Genomic DNA, 23,623 nt, shown 5'->3' with positions numbered 1-23,623 from the left:
GGTTATTGGCATTTTAAACAAATGAGCTTATCACAAAAGCTAGCTGAGATTAGGATCCTTCTAGAAATGGGACTATCAAAGGAGGTCCAGAACTCCAGAAATTATTTGAGTACAGCAGTACAGTTTAGGGTATTGTAAAAAGAAGATATTCAACAGGTGGAGGCAGCATCTTGGAGGCTGGGCCCATGTGGAAGAGAGAGGGAAACTTCAAGGAAGAGAGATGGTCTGCAAGGCAAATTTTGCCTACTTTCAAATTTTACCACTTCTGAGAGAAGAAGACTGGGAGCCCCACAGTTCCATGGCTTCTAAGGGAGTTAGAGAGCTTTTTTGGAAAAGAAGCTGATAAAATCTGGGAGAATGGCCCCGTCATACTGGCTATTCCACTTTCAAATCTGTGAAGTCTCTAGAATAAGAATAACCTAAATAAGAGGATAAGAGACAATAGGGATCATGGAAGAATAAATAATCACCACCTACACTTTATCTTTTTTTATTGTAAATACGTTGATTTGAACCTTAACCTTTCAAAAAGCTGATAAATAAATCACAACTTTATAATTGGTCTTTGTTTGACATGATGTGAATTGGTAAGCCATAGAACTTCTTTTTCTTTCCAAGTTTTTATGTAGATTCCATTTAGTTAGCATAGTGTAATATTAGTTTCAGGTGTAGAATTTAGTGATTCATCACTTAGCTATAACACCCAATGATTATCACAAGTGCCCTCCTTAATATCTGTCACCCATTTAACCCATCCACCTCCCCTCTAGCAACCCTCAGTTTGTTTTCTATAGCTAAGAGTCTGTTTCTTGTTTTTACTCTCTTCCCCCCATGTTTGTTTGCTTTGTTTCCTTTTTTTTTTTTAAGATTTTATTTCTTTATTTGACAGAGAGACACAGTGAGAGATGGAACACAAGCAGGGGGCAGTGGGAGAGGGAGAAGCAGGCTTCCCGCCGAGCAGGGAGCCCAATATGGGGCTCGATCCCAGGACCCTGGGATCATGACCTGAGCCGAAGGCAGACGCTTAACGACTGAGCCACCCAGGCGCCCCTGTTTGTTTTGTTTCTTAAATTCCACATATGAGTGAACTCATATGGTATTTGTCTTTCTTGACTTATTTTGCTTAGCATAATAATACTCTTGAGCTCCATTTACATCGTTGCAAATGGCAAGATTTCATTCTTTTTTTTTTTGTGGCTAAGTATTACATATCACTTCTTCTTTATCCATTTATCAGTTGATGGACATTTGGGCTCTTTCTATAGTTTGGCTATTGTTGACAGTACTGCTTTAAACATCCAGGTGCCTGTAGCCCTTCAAATCAGTATTTTTGTATCCTTTGGGTAAATTCCTAGTAGTGCAATTGCTGGGTCATAGGGTAGCTCTATTTTTAACTTCTTGAGGACCCTCCATACTGTTTTCCAGAGTAGCTGCACCAGTTCACATTCCCACCAACAGTGCAGGAAGGTCCTCCTTTCTCCGCATCCTCACCAACACCTGTTGTTTCCTGTGTTGTTAACTTTAGCCATTCTGACAGGTGTGAGGTGATATCTCATTGTAGTTTTGATTTGTATTTCCCTGATGATGAGTGATATTGAGCATCTTTTCATGTGTCTATTAAGCCATAGAGCTTCTTAAAAATACATAGATTCTGTGCCCCATCTTGGACTCAGAAATCTGTTTTCTTCACAAGATTTACCAGAGGCTTATAATTCATATTAGTATTTTTAAAGAACCATCTTTTGGTTTTATTGAATCCTCTCTTTCACATGTTTGTTTTATATTTTATTTATTTATGTTCTCATGTTTATTTTTTCCTTCTTTCTACTTTCTTGGCTTTATTTTCCTCTTTTCTAACTTCTTGGGATGGATGCTTGGCTCATTAATTTTTAACCTTTACTTTTTTGTAATTATCTGTATTTTAAGACTATAAATTTCCTTCAAATTTGACCCTCAATATACCCTACAAGTCTTGTTTGCTTGTTTTATTTGAAAACAATATCATCCTGTTAAAAATATTTTCTGATGTCCATAGTTTTTTCTATTAATTTATAAATGTTTTTCTTAAAAATCAAATACATAGAGACATTATAATTGTCTTTTAAATTTTTATTTCAAATTTATAATTGCATTGTGGTCCAAGAACACGCACCATATGGATTCAGTCTTTTGAAATTTGCTTTCTGATGTTTACAAGCCTACCTTTTTTTGCTTAACTATGTTACACATTTTAAAAAATAATCCTTGGCTGCTAATTCTCACATCTGAGGTCTCTAGTTTTGTTTCTCTGGGTTATTATTTGGAAGTTTCACTCATATTGCTTTGTTTCCTTGTGGGTTTTATTATTTTTTACTGGAAAATCATTTGTGAAAAGTCTTTAAGGCCTACAATAAATATTTCTTTAGTGAGGATTTTCTTTTGCTTTTGCCACACGTCTTTACCCGCCTAGGACCACTTTAAGCTAAATTTGGGCTTAAAGTTTTTTTGGCGGTTTAGGTGATATGATTTGGGGCTGCAAACTGCAGGAAGGCTAGCTTGTAGTTATAAATTCTCAGGGACTTTTCCCCCTTCTGTTCTGCACCATTCCAAGGGACCTTGTCTTTGCAGTCTCTTCTGGTGGGTAGTGATAGTAAGATGGGGGAGTTAGGTTTACTTCAAGTTACTGTTACTCTAAGGTCATAGCCCTTTGGGGCCTTAGCTTTATGGAGACCAGTATGCTATTAAACATTCCAACTTGGACGAATTTTAGGATTAGATTTATGTCCCCTGTACAGCTGACTTAATTAAAACAGAAGCTCAGTTTTGCAATCCTCTATGGGTGTAAGCAGCTTTCCCTCATTCTTATTCTTAGATTGTAACCTTACTATCTTTTTAGCTCCTCAATGATTTTAAGAAAACAGAATAAAAAATATTTTACAGTATTTTTTTTTTAGTGTAAGAATTGATCTAAATAACTAACCTGCCATATTACTCTAAATAACTAACCTGCCATATTACTCTAAACTGGTCTTCAGCTTGATTTGTTCAGCCTGGCCTTTCCACAGGGCAGAAGACATGGCCATCAGCAGGTCTGGATCATGACAAGAGCACAAAAGGGTTATCCTCTCCTTAGCCCCAGGATGAAACACATCCCAGGGATAGACTCATATGGACTTATTGCAGCTGGGATATAAGGCATTGAATTGGGGACAGACTTTGTTACCAGAAGAAAGAAAGAAAGAAGGTAAGAAGGAAAGAAGGAAGGAAGGAAGGAAGGAAGGAAGGAAGGAAGGAAGGAAGGAAGGAAGGAAAGAAGAAAGAAAGAAAGAAAGAAAGAAAGAAAGAAAGAAAGAAAGAAAGAAAGAAAGAAAGAAAGAAAGAGAAAGAAAGAAAGAAAGAAAGGAAGGAAGGAAGGAAAAAAGAAGAAAGAAAGAAAGAAAGAAAGAAAGAAAGAAAGAAAAAGAAAGAAAGAAAGAAAGAAAGAAAGAAAGAAAGAAAGAAAGAAAGAAAGAAAGAAAGAAAGAAAGAAAGAAAAAGAAAGAAAGAAAGAAAGAAAGAAAAAGAAAGAAAGAAAGAAAGAAAGAATGAATGAAAGGGCTGCTGGGGCAATCAAAACAATAGTGTCCCCTGTGCAAACACAATTTTATTTCATTCTTTCACCACCATCAAGAGGTAGGCATTCACTTTATTTTACCTGACAAATATAATGGCTCAGTGAGACTAAGCAGCTTTTCCAATCTCATATAACTAGGAAGAGTCAGAGCCAATTCAAACCTGGGTCTCTTTGATTCCACACCCCATATTCTTAACCACTACATTCCGCTAACATGCTCTTTAACTGGCCACTCCCTTACTGTGTCTCTAATGGAGCAGGACCTGGATTATGGTACTTCTGGTGAATGGAATGGAAGATGTGAGAACATGGGCCAGTACAAGTGAGCAGCTCAGGAGCTGGTGGAGCCTCAGTGGAGGTGCTGAGCGAGCGTGGGGGGCAGGTGAGGGACATCAGACAAATCCTGCTCCCTGCTCAGTGAGGAGTCTGTGTCTCCTCTGTCCCCCACCCCTGCACCTCACTCTCTCTCTCTCTCTCTCAAATAAATAAATAAAATCTTTAAAAAAATACAAAGAATAAATGATCAAATAATAGAAATTCAGAACATGGGCTGGGAAAGAGATTTTCTAAAAATTAAAGAAATCAGAGTTATAATTCAGACAGTATTTATTGAGCATTTACCATTTCCATGCACTGTTCTTGGTGCTATTGATAAAGCAATGAACGAAATACCCTTGTGGAGCTTACACCATAGTGGGGGAAACAGACAATACATTCTAAAAAAATGTATAAGGTCAGTTGATAAGTGTTGTGAAGAAAAAAAGTGGTCAGGATTAAGGTAAGGAAGGGAGGTAGAAGAAGATTGCTATTTTAGATGAGATGGTCAAAGTGGTCTTCTCTGGAGGTGACACTTGCAGAGAAGGAAGCAAGGATTAAGTTATGTGTCTCCTGGAAATACAGCATTCTGGAAAAGGAAAGAGCAAGGAAGTAGAACATTCCAGAAAAGGAGGACAAATGCTAGGAGTGTTTGTGAATAGAAAGGAGGCTATTGTGCTGGGGCTAGTGAGCAGGCATGACAGTTCTAAGAGAAGAGGCCAAAGGTGGTAGGGCCCAGTTATGTGGGACCTCAGAGGTCACCATGAGGATTTGGTCTCTATTCCAAACCATGGGGGAGGCTTGCAAGGGTTTTTTTGTTTTGTTTTGTTTTGAAGATTTATTTCTTTATTTATGGGAGAGAGAGAGAGGGCAGGCACCTGCGAGCATGCTAGCCTGAGTGGGGGCGGGTGGGGGGGCTGGAGGCAGAGGGAGAGGGAAAGAGAGTCTTTTAAGCAGACTCCATGCTAAGCACAGAGCTCAACACGGCTCAATCTCAGATCTCACAAGCCCTAGATCACGACCTGAGGGGAAACCAGGAGTCTGACCCTTAAGTGACTGTGTATCCCAAGCATTGCAGCTTGCAAGGGTCTTGAACAAGGAATGATATACCTGGCTTATGTGTGGAGCTGTGTGCTGCTTTGTGCAGTGGGGTGAGAGGACTGGAGGAGAAGAGCTGGCAAGGATGGGAACACAAAGGACAGTAAGTGGGCTACTAGAATAATCCACATGACAGGTGACGGTAATCAGGAAGGGGCTGGTAGCAGTGGAGGTGGTAGTATTCTGGATAATTTCAAAGGTGGAGTTGTCAGGATTAGCTAATTAATTGGCTATGGAGTATTGAAGAAAGAAATCAGGGATGAAGGCAAGATTTTTGGCCAAGCAACTGGTAGAACAACGTCGCCATTTACTAAGATAGGGAGGACTGTGGGAGGAATAGTTTGGAGGAGGAAAGAAACAAGAGTTCATTTTGTGTATTAAACTAAAGATATTAACATCCAACAGGAGATGTTGACAAATGAGTTTATACTTCAGGATAAAGGTAGAAGATGGAAATACAAATGGGTAGACATTAAAATATATGTGGAATTTTAGGATATATGAAATCTCCTTGGCTCTAGAGGAAGGGTCGAGAGTGGGCAGGGGAAGGAGCCCTGCGACAACCTGATAGGAATGATCAGGGAGATGAGGAGGAACCAGCACAGCAGAGAGAAGAGCACTCTGGGAGATGGCATGGGGATCACGAGAAAGTGGTGGAGTAGAGGATCAAGAGAGTAATGACCTTGCTACATTCTACTGATGAGATGAGTAAGACCTGGGGCTGAGATGTAACCATTGTTTTTGAATGCAAGGAGGTTATTAGTGACCTTTATAAAAGATAATTCAGTGGAATGCAAGGACAAAACTTGGCTCGAAAGAGTTAAAGTGAGAACAGGAGCAGGAAAAATGAGAATGAAAAAACAATTATAAACTACTCTTTCTAAAGGGATACAGATATGGGATGTCACTTGGAAAGGATATAGGATCGATGAGAAGTTTTATTGTTTTTTTTAAAGGTGGGAGACATAGCAGGTTTGTACCCATGAAAGAAGGGTATTCAACCTCCCTCTGAGTCCCTTCTCTTATCTCTCTAAATTAATTACTTAATACAACTGGGGGAGAAGCATGCAATTGAGATCAAAATCTGACATCTTGTCTAAGTTAAACTCTGAAAAGAATATTTATTTACACTTTTACTAGTGACTCCCACATTTCTGAAAGGCTTCTAGAGAATCAGTTTTAAAAATTATCCTGATCTGCTTTGTTTTTTAATAAGAAATATGGGCGGGGAGATATTTTCACATATTTCTGATTAGCAATATAAAATAAAAGAGTGCCTCCTGCCTGTAAATTCATTCATTTCAACAGTAAGTCACATTAACAACAGAATAATAAGGTCTCATTCTAAAAAGAAATAATCCCATCACTATGCTCCTCTTTTTCAATATCCAAGCTGACAGAGAAGCCAGTCTCATTAGAAACAGGTAAGAGTCTCCCGACATCTGTTACAGGAGACGGCTGACACTAACGCTAAACACGGTGACTCTATTTACTACAGAAGAGTTAAACTGAATAAATGAGGATTCTAGCCCAGTAGTTCATGGCGCGGGCTGCACATCTGATTTCCCAATACCCGTGATCCACCCCCAGCGATGCTGATTCATTGGGTCCGAGTTTGGTGCGCACACCCGGATATGTTTGAAAACATCCCAGGTGATTGTAACATGCACTGGGAGTTGAGAATCACTGCCCAGCGTTTAAAGCTTTTCACCTCAAGGTGGAAAAAAATCATAGCTGACTATAATGAAAAGGTTTGAAGTTTGATCTAATTTCAAAAGCCACCTCCACGTGATGGACTCTCCTCCCCTGGATTCTCTCAGCCACCGAGAGCCCACTCACAGAATTCTGCCCGCGCAGCAGCTCCGTGCACCGGCCAGTGCCCGTGGGCGAGGAGCGACTTGGCGTCTGTGGGCAGGATTTCTTTTCTCCCCCAGTGACTGAGATGACTACTGAAGGTCTCAGAGCAGTCAGAATCAAATTGGCTTTTCTTTGTTCTCTTTACTACATTTGACAGCAGGGTACAAGGAGAAGCTAGGAGGTCAAAAACTTATTTTAGGTGTTTGTTGGAGGGAGAGCGGGAGAGAGGGAGACGGAACTGCGAACAAGAAACCATAAGGAGAACAGAATGAAAAAGACAAAACTCAGCTCAAGCCATATCTCTAGTGGCAAATTCACTTTGGGCTTTGACTGAATACATAATTTAGGTCACCGTAGAATTTTGCTTGAATTTTTGGATAATTATATCTATTTTGTTTTGTTGATGACAACAGCCAGGTTATTTATTTTCTCTGGAAAGAACAGAATACCACAATGAGGATCTTGGACTAAAGGCAACTTTTCATTCTTTTATTTTGCCTCAGGAATTTGATTTATAGGACAAAAATAATAACCAAAGTAAAAAAATCTCTCAACACAAAAATAAAGAACTAAATTTACCCTCAGTGTTACCACCATTATTTATCTATTTTTCTGTTATTCAGTTTCTTTTTTATAAAGATTTTATTTGTTTATTTGAGAGAGAGAGAGAGAACGAGTGGTAGGGAGGGGCAGAGGGAGAGAGAGAGAGAGAGAGAAGCAGATTTCCCACTGAGCTGGGAGCCCAACACGGGGCTCCATCCCAAGACCCTGGGATCATGATCTGAGCTGGAGGCAGATGCTTAATGGCTGAGCCACCCAGGCACCCCTGTTCTTTAATTTCTTGTTCAGCCCTATAAATTCTGTTATAGAGGTTTCACTATAGGATAGACTTTTTTGCATTCTCGTCTTTCACTACCATCTCTTTGTTTCCAGTTGCACTTCAGAGGCAGAGTTGGATATAATCAAGCCTCTTTGGCTGTCTCTGCCTCCAGGCACATTATCTGCATCAGTTCATCCATGCTCCTCAGGATATTTAGTTTCCTGGCTAGTTCCCCGCCTTGTATATCCCAGTCCCAGACTCCACGCACAGGGACCCATGCTTATACACTTAAGGTATTTTCTTCCAATACATATTATCTACCTTTATCTAAGTGCATATCTATCCATGAGCTATATAAACTATTCATTGTGAAAGTGCTTTCCCATTTATATTAACGGTATCAAATGGTAAATCACATTGTTGTTTTTTTTTAAATCATTCAAGTGCTATGTTTTGGAGCATTATGCATGTGAATGTATGCAGTTTTGTTTTGTTTTTGACTGTTGGATAATATTCTATTGTTTGTTTATATCCTATTGTAATTTCTTTTCAATAAAGTCTCTTAATTTTCATTTTAAGGACTATATAATAGTCCAACCTAGTGATACATCAATTTAAATCTAAATATCTTCCTGCTATTGCTTATTTAGATTTTATTTAGTCTTAGAACTAATCTGTATAGACATACGTATTTAAACAAGTATTAGTTTGCTAGGACTGCCATAACAAAGTGTCAGACTGGATAGTATAAGCAATAGAAATTGATCTTCCCACAGTTCTGGACGCTAGAAGTCTTAAGATCAAGGTGTTGGCAGAGTTGATTTCTTCTTATTCCTCTCTCCTAGACTTGTAGATGGACATCTTCTCCCTCTAGCTACCCGTGGTCTTTCTTCTGCGTGTGTGTGCATGTCTGTGTCCGAATTTCCATTTCTTATAAGGACAACAGTCATATTGGATTAGGGCCCACCCTAAAGACCTCATTTTAACTGAATTTCTTCTTTAAAGACCTTATCTACAAATATGGTTACATTCTGAGCTACAGGGGGTTTAGGACTTCAACATGTGAATTTGGGGGAAGCATGATTCAGCCCACAACTAAAAAACTAAGTATATATAATATATACAACTATATAACTGTATCTGATAACTAATTATAGATCAATATATATATATACTGTTATGTATGTATTATATATACATATATATGTGCATAGTGTTTTTCTAATTTTCTAGATAAGTTTTGAAAACAAAAACCTAGAACTTGGAATATTAAGTCAAAAGATATAAACAGTTATATACACCTTTTATATTTATTGCTTTCCAAATATATTGTACCCAGGTATACTGCCAATCTCTTTAGGTATGTGCCAGTTTTACCAAGTATCACAAGCACTGGGGACAGAATTTAAATTAACTTTTCCTCTTACAACAAGTTTAAAATTAACACTTTTTTCCTTAGTTGTCGTAAGTCTCTGCAGGAGTAACCTCTGATCCCTATCAGCAAGTACCATGTCAAGACTATACTTTAGAGGCCAATAGCATAACAGTAGGTAACAGTAGGTAACAGTAGCTAACAGTAGGTAACAGATAACAGTAGCTAACAGTAGGTAACAGTAGATAACAGTAGCTAACAGTAGGTAACAGTAACTAACAGTAGGTAACAGTAGGTAACAGTAGCTAACAGTAGCTAACAGTAGGTAACAGTAGATAATAGTAGGTAACAGTAGGTAACAATAGCTAACAGTAGGTAACAGTAGCAAAATGAAAGTGTGCTGTCATAGCTATACATATACATCCTTATAAAGCATTAGATAACTTTGGTGGTTTCTGGTAGGACTGTCAGGGTTTTCCAGAGAAACAGAAACAAGAAGATATTCATATACATACACACACACACACACACACACACACACACACACACACACACGGAGAGAGAGAGACTGAATGATTGATTGATTGATTGATTTTAAGGAATTGGTTTATGTAATTGTAGATGTTGGCAAGTCTGGAATCTGTAGGTGAGGGCTGCAGGCTAGAGACTCAGGGAAGAATTTGATGGGGCAGCTTGAGTCCAAAGGCAGTCTGCTGGCACTCCCCATAGGAAACATCGCCAGTCTTTTTTTTCTTAAGACCTTCAATTGTTTGGGTGAGGCCCACCCACAATATGGAAGGTAATCTGCTTTACTCAGAGACTACTTATTTAAATGTCAATATCATCTACAAAATATCTTCAACAGCAACATTTTGACTAGTGTTTGACCACATATCTGGTTACCATGGCCTACCCAAATTGACACATAAAATTAAGGATTGCACTGGGTATTTTGGGTTTTGTCCAACCCCCCCCAAATGACCAAAACCTTTATGTTAACAAAGTGCACTGAAAAAGTTTACATTTATTTCCATATATTTTGTGAGGAAAATCTCTATTCTTGTTTATATTATATGTAGAAAATCTAAAGAAAATTATAATTTTGTTAGGTAAAGATGTTTTTAACTGTGAGTAGTATGATGGCTATAGGTATTTAAAGAAAATATAAATGTAGGTAACCTGAGAAATGACCTTTGTGATAGTCATGGATCCATTACTTCAACCTGAAACTATCTTCCACTGTCATTCACACACTATAAAGATGAGTCAAAAATTCATACCAACTTAATTCTTCCTTCCTACCTCCTAGGCACAAGTTTAGAAATTACTGTGGAAATTTAACCTTTAAAATGTAATAAACCTCAACAGCACTTCTCCTTTCCTCTTCTCTTTGAAAGTGTCAAGAAACATCATGCCATTATAGACCAAACTCCTGCCAACAGTGGAGGCCAGAGAAGTCATCAAAAGAGCAATGCAGAGATTTAAGATATTCTCGGGCAAAGTGATTACTTCTTTCCTTTCAGCTCTTTTACCTTCCAGAAGACCAGTTGCATGCAGGAGGTTGCATTTCAATTTCCTAAAAGAGTTAATACTGATTCAGCAGAATCTAAATTGAACAACAGAAACTAAATATGGCTCTTCTTTATAAGAAAATAAAACCCCACAAACACCCAACATCCCTACCCCAAAAAGAATAAAATGGAAAGATTTAGCCTACCAATATTTATTATAAATCTGTATCAATTAAGATAGAAACAGATAAATAGACCAATGAAACAGAATAGAGAACCCAATAAGATGGATACTTGATATAGGATGTGCTGGACCCAGCTTCTACCAGCTCCTAAGAGCAGATTGTTAAATCACTAGAAACTTGAAAATGATGTTTGGTTCCACAAGGTCTATTATGTAGGTTGAATCCAAGGCTAATAGTTGATCTCTTATCTGAAATCTTTATTTTTATCATTCAGTAATTTTTGAGAAGGCAGAAGGCTTATTTCATATTTACTCTCTATGTTATATAATTAATGGGTTAAAGAATGAATGAATATATTAACTGCCTTTAAACTTACAGGCCTTAGAAATAATTTTTGCCTTCTTGGATTTTATTTGCTTGGATATGGGATTCAAAATGTTTCACAACATAAAATTTTGCTTTAAAACCTCAGCCTGAAGCAAATTTCTAAAAGTATCTGGATTAAAGTTGTGAGATAAGACTGGATAATTATGAAATAAAGTGAGTTTACTTTCTGCTTACATTCTCTACTCAATCTGCCATTGCCTACTGAGCATAACAAGGTAATGGGGGGGCAGTCTAGATGCTTCAGCCAGTGGTTGGGGGAGAGGGACAGGAGGTACAATGGCTTACATGTTTCTACCTTATTTGGGGCAAGGGATCTGCTTGTAGCTCAAACCTCAATTACAAAGACATTTTTTTCAACCAAAGGTGTTTCAAAACTTCTTCCAGCCCCTAAGGATAGCAAAGAGCACAGAACAAAGAGTGATGGAACATACTCAATACAAAGATAGGTCGTAAACTGCAGCTTCCTGCAAACAGAGAGAAAAGTCCTTTGGGAGCTTACTGGTAGCAGGAATTTTTTTAAGAGAGAAAAAGAACTCCTTAGCTATACAGTTGAGAGAGTTTGTACTTAAAAAGAAATTTACACAGTGCATAAGTGAAGAGTGAGTTAGGTCTTGACTATAAACATGTATGCCCCAGTAAGGCTCCAGAAGAAGAGTAGCAGGTCCTATTATAGCTTGAGGGACCATGAAATCTGAGCTACCCCAGGACAGAGACTAGCTCCTAGAGAAGGAAATGGGAAGTCTGTGACAAAACCACTGCCATTCATTTGAGATTCACTGTTAGGTTAATAATTTAGTGAAATAATACAGCTTCTTTTCAGAATATGAGTAGGATCCACTATTCTCAATTAATCCTTTACAAAATCTGGAGTAAGCAAAATCCCTTGTCATAGATCAAGAGTCTTAAATGAAATCATGTGGGTAGACTTGCAGGGATATTTAGATCAAGACTAAAGATTTACACAAAATTTCATGTCAATATGTCAATTTTCCTAGGTAATGCATCCATGATTTTCTTTAGACCCTCAAAGAGAACTGTGACCCTACAAGGTCAAGAATCAGTATTCTGGAAAAAATCAGAACTGGGCAGGTCATAACTCATTTGTCTAGTCAAGATTCTGGTGTTCAGAGCAAGAAAACTAAGTAAACACTCCATAGTTAAAAATATTCACTAACAAACTTGTTTCTGTCTGAGTTTCCTACATGTTACACTATTTTCATAGAGAAGAAAACGTAAAACAGAGTGCACCATAAACATTTTTTTTTTGATGTAGTGTTCCATGATTCATTGCTTGTGCATAACACCCAGTGCTCCACGCAGAACATGCCTTCTTTAATACCCATCACCAGGCTAACCCATCCTCCCACCCCCCTCCCCTCTAGAACCCTAAGTTTATTTCTCTGAGTCCATAGTCTCTCATGGTTCATCTCCCCCTCCGATTTACTCCCCTTCATTCTTCCCCTCCTGCTATCTTCTTTTTTTTTTCTTAACATATATCACATTATTTGTTTCAGAGGTACAGATCTGTGATTCAACAGTCTTGCACAAGTCACAGTGCTCACCATAGCACATACCCTCCCCAATGTCTATCACCCAGCCACCCCATCCCTCCCACCCCCCCACCACTCCAGCAACCCTCAGTTTGTTTCCTGAGATTAAGAATTCCTCATATCAGTGAGGTCATATGATACATGTCTTTCTCTGATTGACTTATTTCACTAAGCATAACACCCTCCAGTTCCATCCATGTCGTTGCAAATGGCAAGATCTCATTCCTTTTGATGGCTGCATAATATTCCATTGTGGATATATACCACATCTTCTTTATCCATTCTTCTGGTGATGGACATCTTGGCTCTTTCCACAGTTTGGCTATTGTGGACATTGCTGCTATAAACATTGGGGTGCATGTACCCCTTCGGATCCCTACATTTGTATCTTTGGGGTAAATACCCAGTAGTGCAAATGCTGGATCGGATGGTAGCTCTATTTCAACCTGTTTGAGGAATCTCCATATTGTTTTCCAGAGTGGTTGCACCAGCTTGCATTCCCACCAACAGTGTAGGAGGGTTCCCCTTTCTCCGCATCCCCACCAACATCTGTCGTTTCCTGACTTGTTAATTTTAGCCATTCTGACTGGTGTGAGGTGGTATTTCATTGAGGTTTGATTTGGATTTCCCTGATGCCAAGCAATGCTGAGCACTTTTTCATGTGTCTGTTGGCCATTTGGATGTCTTCTTTGGAAAAATGTCTGTTCATGTCTTCTGCCCATTTCTTGATTGGATTATTTGTTCTTTGGGTGTTGAGTTTGATAAGTTCTTTATAGATTTTGGATACTAGCCCTTTATCTGATATGTCATTTGCAAATATTTTCTCCCATTCTGTCGGTTCTCTTTTGGTTTTGCTGACTGTTTCTTTTGCTGTGCAAAAGCTTTTTATCTTGATGAAATCCCAATAGTTCATTTTTGCCCTTGCTTCCCTTGCCTTTGGCAATGTTTCTAGGAAGAAGTTGCTGCAACTGAGGTCGAAGAGGTTGCTACCTGTGTTCTCCTTTAGGATTTTGATGGACTCCTGTCTCACGTTTAGGTCTTTCAACTATTGGGAGTCTATTTTTGTGTGTGGTGTAAGGAAATGGTCCAGTTTCATTCTTCTGCATGTGGCTGTCCAATTTTCCCAACACCATTTGTGGAAGAGACTGTCTTTTTTCCATTGGACATTCTTTCCTGCTTTGTCAAAGATTAGTTGACCATAGAGTTGAGGGTCCATTTCTGGGCTCTCTATTCTGTTCCATTGATTGATGTGTCTGTTTTTGTGCCAGTACCATACTGTCTTGATGATGACAGCTTTGTAATAGAGCTGGAAGTCCGGAATTGTGATGCTGCTGGCTTTGCTTTTCTTTCTCGACATTCCTCTGGCTATTCAGGGTCTCTTCTGGTTCCATACAAATTTTAGGATTATTTGTTCCATTTCTTTGAAAAAAGTGGATGGTATTTTGATGGGGATTGCACTGAATGTGTAGATTGCTCTAGGTAGCATTGACATCTTCACAATGTTTGTTCTTCCAATCCATGAGCATGGAACGTTTTTCCATTTCTTTGTGTCTTCCTCAATTTCTTTCATGAGTATTTTATAGTTTTCTGAGTACAGATTCTTTGCCTCTTTGGTTAAATTTATTCTTAGGTATCTTATGGTTTTGGGTGCAATTGTAAATGGGATCGACTCCTTAATTTCTCTCTCTTCTGTCTTGTTGTTGGTGTATAGAAATGCCACTGATTTCTGTGCATTGATTTTATATCCTGCCACTTTACTGAATTCCTGTATGAGTTCTAGCAGTTTTGGGGTGGACTCTTTTGGGTTTTCCACATAAAGTATCATATCATCTGCAAAGAGTGAGAGTTAGACTTCCTCTTTGCTGATTTGGATGCCTTTGATTTCTTTTCGTTTTCTGATTGCTGTGGCTAGGACTTCTAATACTATGTTGAATAGCAGTGGAGATAGTGGACATCCCTGCCATGTTCCTGACATTAGGGGGAAAGCTCTCAGCTTTTCCCCATTGAGAATGATATTTGCTGTAGGTTTTTCATAGATGGCTTTTATGATATTGAGGTATGTACCCTCTATCCCTATACTCTGAAGAGTTTTGATCAAGAAAGGATGCTGTGCTTTGTCAAATGCTTTTTCTGCATCTATTGAGAGAATCATATGATTCTTGTTCTTTTGTTAATGTATTGTGTCACGTTGATTGATTTGTGGATGGTGAACCAACCTTGAAGCCCAGGGATAAATCCCATTTGGTCATGGTGAATAATCCTTTTAATGTACTGTTGGATCCTATTGGCTAGTATTTTGGTGAGAATTTTTGCACCCATGTTCATCAAGGATATTGGTCTGTAATTTTCCTTTTTGATGGGGTCTTTGGTTTTGAGATCAAGGTAATGGTGGCCTCATAAAATGAATTTGGAAGTTTTCCTTCCATTTTTGTTTTTTGGAACAGTTTCAGGAGGATAGGTATTAATTCTTCTTTAAATGTTTGGTAGAATTCCCCTGGGAAGCCATCTGGCCCTGGGCTTTTGTTTGTTGGGAGATTTTTGATGACTGCTTCAATTTCCTTAGTGATTATAGGTCTGTTCAGGTTTTCTATTTCTTCCTGGCTCAATTTTGGTACTTGATACCTCTCTAGGAAGGCATCCATTTCTTCCAGGTTATCCAAGTTGCTGGCATAGAGTTGCTCATAATATATTCTTATAATTGTTTGTATTTCTTTGGTGTTGGTTGTGATCTCTCCTCTTTCATTCATGATTTTGTTGATTTGGGTCATTTCTCTTTTCTTTTGGATAAGTCTGCCCAGGGGTTTATCAATCTCGTTAATTCTTTCAAAGAACCAGCTCCTAGTTTCATTGATCTGTTCTACCGTTCTTTTGGTTTCTATTTCATTCATTTCTGCTCTGATCTTTATTATTTCTCTTCTCCTGCTGGGTTTAGGTTTTATTTGCTCTTTTTTCTCTAGCTCCTTTAGGTGTAGAGTTAGGTTGTGTATTTGAGACCTTTCTTGTTTCTTGAGAAAGGCTTGTATTGCTATATACTTTCCTCTTAGGACTGCCTTTGCTGTATCCCAAAGATTTTGAACAGTTGTGTTTTCATTTTCATTGGTTTCCATGAATTTTTTTTAATTCTTCTTTAATTTCCTGGTTGACCCATTCATTCTTTAGTAGGATGCTCTTTAGCCTCCGTGTACTTGAGTTCTTTCCAACTTTCCTCTTGTGATTGAGTTCTAGTTTCAAAGCATTGTGGTCTGAAAATATGTAGGGAATAATCTCAATCTTCTGGTACCGGTTGAGACCTGATTTGTGACCTAGGATGTGATCTATTCTGGAGAATGTTCCATGGAGAGAAGAATGTATATTCCATTGCTTTGGGATGGAATGATCTGAATATGTCTGTGAAGTCCATTTGGTCCAGTGTGTCATTTAAAGTCTTTATTTCCTTGTTGATCTTTTGCTTAGATGATCTGTCCATTTCAGTCAGGGTGGTGTTAAAGTACCCCACTATTATTGTATTGTTGTCAATGTGTTTCTTTGCTTTTGTTATTAATTGCCTTATATAATTGGCTGCTCCCATGTTAGGGGCATAGATATTTACAATTGTTAGATCTTCTTGTTGGATAGACCCTTTAAGTAGGATGTAGTGTCCTTCCTCATCTCTTATTACAGTCTTTGTTTTAAAATCTAATTTGTCTGATATAAGGATTGCCACCCCAGCTTTCTTTTGGTGTCCACTAACATGGTAAATGGTTTTCCACCCCCTCACTTTCAATCTGGGGGTGTTTTTGGGTCTAAAATGAGTCTCTTGCAGACAGCATATTGATGGGTCTTGTTTTTTAATCCAATCTGATAGCCTGTGTCTTTTGATTGGGGCATTTAGCCCATTTACATTCAGGGTAACTACTGAAAGATATGGATTTAGTGCCATTGTATTGCCTGTAAGGTGACTGTTACTATATATTGTCTGTGTTCCTTTCTGGTCTATGCTGCTTTTAGGCTCTCTCTTTGCTTAGAGGACCCCTTTCAATATTTCTTGGAGGGCTGGTTTCGTGTTTGCAAATTCCTTTAGTTTTTGTTTGTCCTGGAAGCTTTTTATCTCTCCTTCTATTTTCAATGACACCCTAGCTGGATATAGTATTCTTGGCTGCATATTTTTCTCGTTTAGTGCTCTGAAAATATCATGCCAGTCCTTTCTGGCCTGCCAGGTCTCTGTGGATAGGTCTGTTGCCAATCTAATGTTTCTACCATTATAGGTTACATATCCCTTGTCCCGAGCTGCTTTCAAGATTTTCTCTTTGTCTCTGAGACTCATAAGTTTTACTATTAGATGTCAGGGTGTTGACCTATTTTTATTGATTTTGAGAGGGGTTCTCTGTGCCTCCTGGATTTTGATGCCTATTTCCTTCCCCACATTAGGGAAGTTCTCTGCTATAATTTGCTCCAATATACCTTCTGCCCCCTCTCTCTTTCTTCTTCTTCTGGGATCCCAATTATTCTAATGTTGTTTTGTCTTATCGTATTGCTTCTCTCTCGAATTCTGCCCTCGTGATCCTGTAGTTGTTTATCTCTTTTTCTCAGCTTCTTTGTTTTCCATCATTTGGTCTTCTATATCGCTAATTCTCTCTTCTGCCTCATTTATCCTAGCAGTTAGTGCCCCCATTTTTGATTGCACCTCATTAATAGCCTTTTTGATTTTGATTTGGTTAGATTTTAGTTCTTTTATTTCTCCAGGAAGGGTGTCTCTAATAACTTCCATGCTTTTTTCAAGCTCAGCTAGTATCTTTAAAATCATGATTCTGAACTCTAGGTCTGACATCGAATTAATGTCCGTATTGAGTAGGTCCCTGGCAGATGGTACTACCTCTTGTTCTTTTTGCTGAGGTGATTTTTTTTCATCTTGTCATTTTGTCCAGAGGAGAATAGATGAATGAGAGAACAAAATGCTAACAGGTTAACAACGTCCCCAGCAAATATACTCTAAACAAATCAGAAAAGACCTGAAACCAGGGGAAAAGAAAGGGAAAGAAAGAAAAAAGAAAGAAAAAAAAAAAAGAAAAACATAAAGATAAAAACAAACAAAAACAGAACAAAACAAAAAAAAACAGAATATGATCAAATATGATCAGGCTAGTGCATATATCAGTGCCACACACTAGATTTTGGGTGTATTTTGATCTGTTAGAAGAAAGTGCCTCCTAAAATTTTAAAGGAAGAAAGACTTATCTGTACAAAATAAGGGTTGATAAAATGAAGGGATGGAAGATGATTGTAAAGATGAAAATTATAAAAGATTTTATAAAAGGAATTGATAAGATAAGAAGTTGTTTGAAAAAAGAAAGAAGAAGATAAAAAAAAAGGAAGAAAAAGGGAGGGAATGTGATCAGGCAGGAGACTAGAACAAAGCCATACACTAGTGATTTAGGGTATATTTTGATCTGTTAGAAGAAACTGTATCTAAAAATTTTAAAGATAGAACAACTTATATATATATGCCAAAAATAAGGGTAACTACTATGAAGGGATAGAATGTGACTCTAAAAATGAAAAATAAAAAGTTTTTTAAAAAAGGGACTGATGTTGGTTGAAAAAGGGAAAAAGAAAAATTAAAAAAAAAAAACAGTTAAAAAAATTAACTTTGAAAGAATAATGAATCATGGTAAAAAAGCCATGAATTCTATGTGCAGTATTCCCCTAGCGCTGGAGTTCTCCTGTTCTCATTGATCAGTAAACTTGGTCTTGGCTGGCTGTTCGTGCTGATCTTCTCGGGGAGGGGCCTGTTGCCGTGGTTTCCAAATGTCTTTGCCGGAGGTGGAATTACCCCGCCCTTGTCGGTCCAGGCTAAGCAATCTGCTCGGGTTTGCTCTTGGGAGCTTTTGTTCCCTGAAAGCTCTCGGTACAGCTTTGGAGGGCGTGAGTGAAAATGGCGGCCTCCCAATCTCTGCCCGGAGGAGCTGAGAACTCGGGGCCCCGCTCCTCAGTGCACCCCCAGAGAAAAGCAGTCACTCCTGTCTCCCTGGTCTCCAGCCGCACTCCATGCTCACCCGGCCTGTGACCGAGTGTTTCTATCTCTGGCACCCGACACCGGGTGGAGTCTCCAAACCCAGCAGATCCCTGCGGTGCGCTCCTGCACTGCTCCTCCTGGGGGAGGAGGGGGAGTCTCCCCAGATCTGCCGCTTGTTGGGTCCCTGCTGGAGGAGCAGTGGCCCGACTGGGCCGCGGATCACAGTTTATGGCAACCCCGAGCTGAGAGCCCACGCCTCGGCTCCGTCTCTGCAGCCGGCTTCCCCGCTCCGATACCTGGGAGTTCTGCCGCACTCAGGCACCCCCAGAATTTCTGTGACCCCAAGGTCCTGAGACCACACTGTCCCGCGAGGGTTCCACCCCCAGCGTAGCCACTGGAGCAACGTCCCTCAGTGGAGCCGACTTCTAAAAGTTCCGATTTTGTGCTCCGCGGCTCTATCACTTGCCAGAAGCGGCCAGCGGAGGCCCCCTCCTCTGCCGTCTATCCTCCCTAATATCGCCTCGGATTCACTTCTCCGCACCTTCGTCCTACCTTCCAGTAAGTGGTCGCTTTTCTGTTTAGAGGGTTGTTGCTATTCTTTTCTTCGATCTCCTGTTGAGTTTGTAGGTGTTCAGAATGGTTTGATCCCTATTCAGCTGAATTCCGAGACCAGACGAAATCCAGGTCTCCTACCCTTCCGCCATCTTGCTCCACCTCCAGCATAAACATTTTTTTCCAAAGTTATTAGACTCAAATTGTGTCCAACAATTATGAATCTTTTCTTTGCAAATATTTCCATCTATTTCCTGTTCAAGAGCAAAATCACCTGGTCTGCACATTGACTCCATCTGTAAATATAGATCTGAAAAAACTAGCAGGAGGGAAGGAAGCAGGAGAGACAAGGCACAGTAAGTGACTTGTAGGTCTACTGCCTTGTTTCATTTAGGTTAGTGACACAAGCATCATGACTACCACCTGCCTGGCTGTGATGCTCTAGCTTGTAAGTACGAACAGGGCAAGAGGCAGAAGATCAACTGACAGTCCTTACTGAGAACAAGAGAATTTCACAAAAAAAGCTGCTCAAATTCTAGAATGAACATTATTCCCATTCCACACTTGGGGAAAATACTAAGGTAGAGAAATATTTGGCAAAAAAGGAAGGAGGAGGTGCATGCGTGTGTGTAAAGGACAAGTGACAAGGGAGAGGAGCAGGAAGACAGGTATCAAAAAGCTACAGTGTGCCAAGAGAAATAGAGTCTCCTTTATCAAGTAACAAGCACACTTCCTGTCCCTGTGACAATGTAGGGTAATATGATTTGGCTTGTGTCATGAGTAGAAATCTGTTTATTATGGATTGCATATTTAGGATGATCCATTTAAGTATGTGCCCCTATGGCCTCCAAGTGAGTCACCTGATATCTACAGTGCACAAAATCAGATCCTTTAGAACAGTTGTGCACAATACATGCAAAACTGGATTTAGGCATCGGATCCCAGCATGTGATTGGAGAAAAAAGTTGGACTGGGCATGGTGGGTGAGGGAACCAGGAGTTCTGTAACACACAGTGAACACACATGTGCTTCGAAGAGCTGCTGCAGCAGATGCCATGTTGGCAGCGGTGCCCCTGAAGTGGTGGAGCCACTTCACATTGACCCATCTAGGACCGCACCAGGTAGGGATCATCCAGCATCAGGATAGAGCTGCCCCTGCAGCTCTATGTGTGAACCAGGCCTGTCTGTAACTCTAGGAAACGGAGGTTTTCCCCAGGCCATTTCAGTATTACCACTTGAGCAATAACAGATCGGATAACAAGGACAATATACACAACCTCCAACTAGAATCCTGCTGTGGTCTAGACAGTGAAGTGGGACGCCACTAGGAAATGTTAGAATTGCAGCTCTTTGGGATCCCCCGGAGTGTACATGTGCTCTCCTTCAAATGGGCCTCTTCCTCGGCAGTCAGAGTCACCTTCTGAGATTCTACTATTCCATCCCAAGGTGCAAGGAACACTAAGGAGGACATCATCTTTTATTCCACAGAGACCCTTAATCATGGTGGAAATTGGATGCACCCGCCTAAGAGTCTTCATTATACTTTCTGCAAAATCAGCCACAGTCCAATGGCCAGGACGTGCAGCCTAATATTTCACAATATTAGGAATGATGAATTTAAAGATGTTCATGTTAGGCTGGACCAAATTAAGATGGCTTTGCCCCTCTTGCTGATGCCCCAGCTGTGATAATAAGCAGCTTGGAGTTTGCAGTCACATTATAGTCTTTGACAGAGACAATTTTTGGTGTTCATCCATCTATGGAACTGTTATTGTGGATACAGTGATGAATAAGCTGCAGGAGGTCCCTGCTCTCGGGTACATAAAAGTCACATTAAGCCGAGGGAGTGTTGAGGTATCTGTGGTTAAAATAAAGTAATAAACCAGATGTAATGGCAAATTTTATGTGTCAATGTAGCTGGGCCATGGTGCGCAGATACTTGGTTAAACATTATTCTAGATGCTTCTGAGGGAGTGATTTGGATAAGATTTACATTTAAATTGGTGGACTTTGAATAAAACAGATTGTCCTCCATAATGGGTGGGCCTCTTGCACTCATTTCAAGGCCTGACCTTCAGAACAAAAGACTTAACCTCCTCTGAGCAAGAGAAGAACTCTAGCAGATGGCAGATTTGAACTGCAGCATAGGCTCTTCTCTGTGTCCCCAGCTGCCAACCCACCCTGCAGATTTTGGACCTGCCAGTCTCCAAAATTACATGAGCCAATTCCTTAGAATCTCATATATAAATATATGCACACATAGATGTATATATACACATGTACTTACACACACATCCTATTGGTTCTGTTTCTCTGGAAAACCCTAACTAGTACAACAAAGTAAGCTAAAATAAAGTTGCACTTTAGGTTGCACTTCTGATTTTATGAAGACTTTACAGATTTTCAATTAAATCTTCTAGTGGGAGCCAGTTGTTAGGGTCTAACAGGGGGACTGCCAAAAAGCAACTTTCTGCTAAAGGTGCTGAAACAGTAACAGCAGGTGATCCACCTGCCAAGGTACTGATGAGTTATTTCAGGAGGAAAGGGCATTTCCTAGGGGAACTATCCCTCCAACTCTATCATATAACCTTGAAAACAAGGAGTGTATCTCCCATGGATTGTCTTATGCTTTTTAAAAAAGATCATTATATATTTTATTAGAGAGAGAATAACACTCTTCCAGATTTGGGAGCCTAGCAATTCTGGAAACCCAGATATTCTGAGGAGGGTTCCAGCTAGAAATTCAGTGAATTAGCAGGGCCAGGCATTCTCCTCGATTAATGAGGGCCAACTCTGTGGCAAAACCATACATGGGGCTGAGGAAAAGTATAAAGGAAACAGTGTTTAGTGAGCATAAAACCTTCTTAGAGAAAAAAATGTGTGACTACCCAAATGTTTAAGAGTTTAAAAATGATATAAGAGAGCAATATAAGGCAATATACCTACCAACATATGAATCTCAGGTGAGTAGTTTCGATAAGAAGGTCAGTAGAAGGTCAGGAAAAGCTCTCTTTGGGCCGTAGTGCTCTGGAGAAAGTGGAGCTTAGTCATAGCCTTAAATGGAACTTGTAGTATCATGCGCTGACCTTTACATGGAGATGGACATATAAGATAGCCTTTCAATTAATATGACTTGACATGTATGTACACATATAAAAATATATTTTATATATATTTTAAAATGTATTTGTATTCATATTTAATTTTACATAAATATATATGAATTTTTTATGTAGCTCTCAAAAGTGTGGTAGAAGTAAAATAAAAAACTATGCCAGTAGCAAAAGGCTATGTTGTAATATTGTGAAATAGAGCCCAAACTGCAAGTTGCTTGTTGTTTCCAATCCAGTGGATATCTTGAACTATGTGGCTTGGAAGATAGGTGTCTTTCCCCAAAACTCTGTAATTGGAAGTGGTTGCAATCAGGATCCAGCCCGGTTCCATTACCTAATAGGAGAAAGGCTGGGAGTTTGCCCACTGAGCTGTCGTGGGCAGGTCCTCGGGGAGCGTGGAGACTCTAGCATGCCCGTGTGGAGTGGAGTCAATGTTGCTGGTGTCCCCTTAAAGAATCTGCACCCTGACTTAGGCGCTGATGCAGATAGGGAACAGCAGACAGAGGTTCACAAACAGGTGGTTGGCAATGCCTACAAGGTGAGCCACCTGAAAGGCTGCACGTTCTGGCCATTGGACTGTGGCTGATTTTGCAGAAAGTATAATGAAGACTCTTAGGCGGGTGCATCCAATTTCCACCATGATTAAGGGTCTCTGTGGAATAAAAGATGATGTCCTCCTTAGTGTTCCTTGCACCTTGGGATGGAATAGTAGAATCTCAGAAGGTGACTCTGACTGCCGAGGAAGAGGCCCATTTGAAGGAGAGCACATGTACACTCCGGGGGATCCCAAAGAGCTGCAATTCTAACATTTCCTAGTGGCGTCCCACTTCACTGTCTAGACCACAGCAGGATTCTAGTTGGAGGTTGTGTATATTGTCCTTGTTATCCGATCTGTTATTGCTCAAGTGGTAATACTGAAATGGCCTGGGGAAAACCTCCGTTTCCTAGAGTTACAGACAGGCCTGGTTCACACATAGAGCTGCAGGGGCAGCTCTATCCTGATGCTGGATGATCCCTACCTGGTGCGGTCCTAGATGGATCAATGCAACTAGCCATCTGTCACACCAACTAAAATTCTAAATAAACTTTGAACAGTGAAAAAATAAACAAACACATATTGTAAAACAATGATGACTACTAATCTTTAGTTATCTTTCTTTAAATCCTGCTGGAAAACCCTTGTTTATAAACATATCTTCCCATTTTAAATAACCCCCCCCCCACAACATTGGATGTGAAGTGAGTGGATAGCAAGAGCTCTTGGTTGATGCCAGGTAAG

General features: G+C 39.7%; 1 pseudogene; it reads left to right on the top strand.

The window, feature by feature from the left end:
- The first annotated feature begins 6,796 nt into the window (after positions 1-6,796).
- On the top strand, positions 6,797-23,160 carry LOC148164092 (L-lactate dehydrogenase A chain pseudogene; annotated as a pseudogene).
- The last annotated feature ends 463 nt before the right edge of the window (positions 23,161-23,623 follow it).

The sequence above is a fragment of the Eumetopias jubatus genome, unplaced genomic scaffold (genome assembly GCF_037043125.1).
Source record: "Eumetopias jubatus isolate StellerSeaLion01/CBP00866 unplaced genomic scaffold, mEumJub1_p1.0 scaffold_6, whole genome shotgun sequence".
NCBI classification, from domain to species: Eukaryota; Metazoa; Chordata; class Mammalia; order Carnivora; family Otariidae; genus Eumetopias; species Eumetopias jubatus.
The sequence above is the reverse complement of the archived record's forward strand: the minus strand, read 5'-3'. Positions and strand labels throughout refer to the sequence as shown.